The sequence below is a fragment of the Thalassophryne amazonica genome, chromosome 18 (assembly GCF_902500255.1).
Source record: "Thalassophryne amazonica chromosome 18, fThaAma1.1, whole genome shotgun sequence".
Classification (NCBI taxonomy): domain Eukaryota; kingdom Metazoa; phylum Chordata; class Actinopteri; order Batrachoidiformes; family Batrachoididae; genus Thalassophryne; species Thalassophryne amazonica.
This window is the reverse complement of record NC_047120.1, coordinates 50800557-50806556: the sequence shown is the minus strand read 5'-3', so window position 1 is coordinate 50806556 and position 6000 is coordinate 50800557.

Sequence of the window (6000 nt, the reverse complement as noted above, 5' to 3'; positions counted from 1 at the left end):
ATCTTGAAAATAAAACGTTCCATTAGAAGTAATTCAAAGCCATGTGACTCGGAGAAGCTGCTCGAAGTCATCGCTGTCAATCAAACCTCTGTGCAGTCGTTACTGTACTGCAGATCTTGTTGTGTTGTGATCCGAAGGCTCTGTTGATTCAGGGACTCGCTTGTCAGGACGAGCTCATAAAAATAATGAAAAGACGAAACTATGTGCAAAGTATCCACATCGGCAACACAACACCGACTGTTTATTCTGTGTGACGGCTCATATTGTTCCAGTGTGTTGAATGCACAGACAATTTCATGGGTGCGACTCGTCTGACATGACAGAACGTGCACACTGTTCTGGGTCTATCATGGATTCTACACTGTGTTGTTTGGACACAGTTGAACTTGAACGCACCCAGCACCTGGTGAGCAGACAGGAAGCCTAAATAGAAAAGGGGAACATGTGCAGTATGTGTATAAACTCCAATTACAACATTTTTAGTGCCCCCCCCCCCCCCCCCCAAAAAAAAAAAAAACCCCCACCTATGACAAACTTCAAAACCACTGGATGGAATTCCTCCTAATTAAGAGCTTCTGACAGATGGCGTGCCATTTCTTTCAGTTCTCCTCGTTTTGTTGCTTGCCGCTAAACACATGAAAGCGCTGTCATCACCAAAAAGGAAACGACTGTTCACAATAAATAGCGCGTCACGCCAGAGCGCATTTCCGTCATTAAGCTTTAATCACCTGCTTGTAGGCTGCAGACTTTTTTTTAAGCTACAGTCAAAAAGGTGTTTGTCTCAATCGGATTCATTACTTTTGAATATACAGCACAGTGCAAAAAAATTTTAGGCATTCCAGAGTTATAACAAAAGTAGATGCCCCCCCACCCCCTTTTTACACAAAATGGGTTCCAACAAAAGTGAATATGTGAGCTATATTTTTTATTCTATCATAATAATCATTTTTTTGTAAGTGTACCAGTAGAATACCACACAAACACACTTTAATTTAACCTTTATTTAACCAGGTTAGTCCCATTGAGATCGAAACCACTTTTGCAAGGGAGACCTGGACAATTATAACATTTCTAATCCACCTAACCTAAACCCACGCAAACACGGGAGAACATGGAAACTCCACACAGAAAGGCCACAGCTGGGAATTGAACCCATGACCTTCTTGCAGTGAGGCAGCAGCGTGAACCACTAATCCACTGTGCTGCCACTTGCAAAGGATCATGCAATATTAAAATGATTGTAATTTTAATTTAATTTAATTTAATTAATTTTAATTTAATTGGCTTATAATGCGCCAAATCACAGGAAAAGCTGTCTCAAGGCCCCTTACATGAAACAATTCATCATCAAATTTAAATAAATAATTAAAAATGAATAAAAAAAATGTCAAATACATAATTAAAAACAGAAGTAAAAGAATAAAACAGATAAAAAAAATAAAAACTATCAATACTATTCATTGTAAAACACAAGTACTCATACTTTCAGTTGCATTGTCTAAAATAGTTTTTTAGGTCCTGTGACTTGTATACCAAAAAAAATCACACATAAATAGAACTTAATTTTCATACCAATTATCATTAAAGTTGAAATTCAACACATCCATCCATCCATTCATTTTCTCAACCTGTTAACTCCATTTAAGGATCACGGGGGGAGGGGGCCCACACAAACACAGAGAGAACATGCAAACTCCCCACAGAAAGGCCACAAGTGGAAAGAGATCCCACGACCTTCGAGTTGCGATACAGCGCTGCTAACCGCTAAGCCACTGTGCTGCCAACACATTTAATTTATTTATGAATATTTATCAAGTTTTCATAATTTTTAATGTTTTTACAAGTGTACCTAAAACTTTTGCACAGGATCGTATGTGACGTTTTGACCCTCACGTTGCAACAGAGGCAACAAACATCAACCCCATGTGTCTACGTGTACTATTACTCAAAAACTGTTGATCTGATTGACTTTAAAATTTAGCTAGATGAAATTAAGATTTAAACATTTCACTGTTATTAATTAGAGCTGATATAACCCCGTGGAACTGCTGATTTTTAATTGGTTAGACTTCAGTTTGGTTTATCACAATTTAAAGATGTTTAAAAAAATCAGTTGCAGGTTTCTCCATGTAAAATAAATTGTTTGGAAAGCACTTTGAAAAATGTTACCAAGACTTTGCCAAAACTCAAATTTTACCTTTTTATTTTTTAAGTCATTGCATGAAATTATTTGATATACAAGAGTCGGCTGAAAGGTTCTGCCTCCAACAACAACCAACAACCCTCAACACGTTGTTTCCAGTGCTCCTTCATGTACGTTGCCATTTTTTAACCTAGGTGACTTTGCTCATGCCTGAAATTACAGGCAAAAATCATTTGGTGTAGCCATAGTTAATGAGCAAAGGATTATTCTAGTACCACTTTTACTTTGATATCGTGCTTGTTTCTAACATAATCATATTAAAGGCAGAACTTTTCAGCCAACGCTGGTAACTTTTATAAAGTAAGTCCTTTGGCTGCTCTCTTTTATTCACTCAGGTGGCCACAGCAGACCCAAGGTGGATCTGCAGGTTGATTTGGCACAAGTTTTACGCTGGATACCCTTCCTGACACAACTCCACATTACTTGGAGAAATATGGCAAGGATGAGGTTTGAGCCTTCTACACTGAAACCAAGCCCACTAACCACTTATCCACAAATTTTTATAGTTAAATAGAATTGGGCTTTCAAGTAAAAAAAAAATCCTAAAATCCCATAATTCTACATCTGTGCATGTACAAATTACTTTGAGGCAAATTTAGCCTTGAATACCTTGTTTTAGATGTCTGTGATATATGTCAAGGAAGTCGTTATTTGGATTCCTTGTGTGAGACACACCCAGTGAGCCTGTGTGAGATCTGTGGGATACACTGGCACAATCTGTCAAGAGGTGGAGACACGGCCACTTCAGAGACAGGGTGTGTGTGGTGAACTCCAGTCATTCAAAGCAACATTCACAGAAACCAGTGTCCCGTCAAGATGAGGTGAACGTCGAGATGAGGTGCGTCGCGCTACTGTGCATGCATGCGCATGCGCACATCTCTCTACCCCGGACTTGAAGACGTCACCCGTCGAGATGAGGTGCCTCGCGCAACTGCACATGTGGAGATGATGTAACTCGCTTGACGTGCAACTGCGCATGCGCATTTTTTTTGTGTTTTTTTTTCAAACTTTTTTTATTAATTGTATTCAGTGTATTTATAGCCTAGTAAGTAAAACATTTGATGTATTTTACGTTAGGAGCATAAATGTATGTATATGTATATTTTGCCTGTTGAAATAAGCTAACTACAGGTTAAGAATACTTATCGTTTTATAGTGAGTAGATTTTATACATTACTACGTTCGGATGAACAATTTATACATTTAGTTGCCCATCACAATAAGCGAACTTCATCAAGTAATTTTTTTCAGTGCACACATATGCAGTTATGCGAGGAACCTCATCTCGACGACGCATCTCATCTCAACAGAACACCGGCCGTTTCATGCAGTTTTTTTAATGTATCATCTCAATGTTCTCAATGTTTCATTTCTTGCTACAAACATCTAATTATCTGTACGTAGTTTTCTGAAAATGTGGATATTGTGACCCCTTTAATAATAATAATAATTTATAGCTGAAAGCTACCGCTGATACTTTACTCTCTGTTGGTACAGTGGTATGGTGTCACCATAGATCAGCTGCATTGAAAAAAAAAAAGAAAAAAAGTAAGGATTCTTTACTGTGTGCAGATGAGGCCAGAAAAGATCCCCGAATGGGATGAATGGCTTGATCTGGTTCTGGCGGACAGAAACATTTCTGGAGGCTTCACACGACTAAGCCCATAGTGGTGTCTCCAAGTGGAGAAGTAACTGTAGAAGAGTTTGTTGAGTGTGTTTTTCAGCTTTAAATATGAAATGATCTGTTTTAGAATCCCAGAGGAAGGAAAAAAGGGCTTCTTTAATAATAATGACGGAGGAGGGACTGCATATCAGTCTGATGTGCACGGAGGTGAAAAATGGGTCTATTATATGTCTAATAGAATTTCCCATGGCCCCAGAGGGAAACAGAATGGACTCTCCCTCCTTCCCACGTTGCATTCTCTATCCCTTCATCCCTCCATTTGCTCGGGCCAGAGAGATAATTTCATCAGTCTTCACTTAATTGTGTGGTGCAGGGAGAGACTCACTCAGTGTTCCAGCACACAGGAGCAGGTGCGAGAGCAGGAAAGAGAGCAGAATAACAGAGTGGGGAAACCGCATCACTTCATTTTTATAGATGGACAGCTTGTAAAAGCGATGGGTTACGTGGTCCCCTCTGAGTAGACGAGTGTAAACACAGAACAACACTGCATGAGATTCTCATACAGTGATGTAACAGTAAAATATGTTCAAAAAAAAAAGCAGATTCTTGTACCTACACAGCTAAGAGGCAAATGTCCACTTTATTAGGTACATGTTAGTGATACAGGCAGGTTTTAGTGATTGGCAATTTAGAAATATGCATTAAAAGATGTATACAGTGAGGAAAAGAAGTATTTGAACACCCTGCGATTTTGCAAGTTCTCCCACTTAGAAATCATGGAGGGGTCTGAAATTTTCATCTTAGGTGCATGTCCACTGTGAGAGACATAATCTAAAAAAAAAAAAAAAAAAATCTGGAAATCACAATGTATGATTTTTTAATAATTTATTTGTATGTTACTGCTGCAAATAAGTATTTGAACACATACCAACCAGCAACAATTCTGGCTCACACAGATCTGTTAATTTTTCTTTAAGAAGCCCTCTTATTCTGCACTCTTTACCTGTATTAATTGCACCTGTTTGAACTTGTTACCTGTATAAAAGACACCTGTTCACACACTCAATCAATCACACTCCAACCTGTCCACCATAGCCAAGACCAAAGAGCTGTCTAAGGACACCAGGGACAAAACTGTAGACCTGCACAAGACTGGGATGGACTACAGGACAACAGGCAAGCAGCTTGGTAGAAGACAACAACTGTTATGATTATTTATTAGAAAGTGGAAGAAACACAAGATGACTGTCAATCTCCCTCCGTCTGGGATTCCATGCAAGATCTCACTTTGTGGAGTAAGGATGATTCCGAGAAAGCTCAGAACTACACAGGAGGACCTGGTCAATGACCTGAAGAGAGCTGGGACCACAGTCACAAATATTACATTAGTAACACATGATGCTGTCATGGTTTAAAATCCTGCGGGGCAGCAAGGTCCCCCTGCTCAAGCCAGCACATGTCCCGGCCCGTTTGAAGTTCATCAGTGACCATCTGGATGATCCAGAGGAAGCATGGGAGAAGGTCATGTGGTCAGATGAGACCAGAATAGAGCTTTTTGGAATCAACTCCACTTACCATGTTTAGAGGATGAGAACAACCCCAAGAAAACCATCCCAACCTTGAAGCATGGGGGTGGAAACATCATACTCTGGGGGTGCTCTTCTGCAAAGGGGACAGGACGACTGCACCGTATTGAAGGGAGGATGGATGGGGTCATGTATTGTGAGATTTTGGCAAACAACCTCCTTCCTTCAGTAAGAGCATTGAAGATGGGTCATGGCTGGGTCTTCCAGCATGACAATGACCCCAAACACACAGCCAGGGCAACTAAGGAGGGGCTCAGTAAGAAGCATTTCAAGGTCCTGGAATGGCCTGGCCAGTCTCCAGACCTGAACTCAATAGAAAATCTTTGGAGGGAGCTGAAACTCCAAACCTGAAAGATCTAGAGAAGATCTGTATGGAGGAGTGGACCAAAATCCCTGCTGCAGTGTGTGAAAACTTGATGAAAAACTACAGGACACATTTGACCTCTGTAATTGCAAACAAAGGCTACTGTACAAAATATTAACATTGACTTCACAGGTGTTCAAATACTTATTTGCAGCAGTAACATACAAATAAATTATTCAAAAATCATACATTGTGATTTCCGGATTTTTTTTTTTTATATATA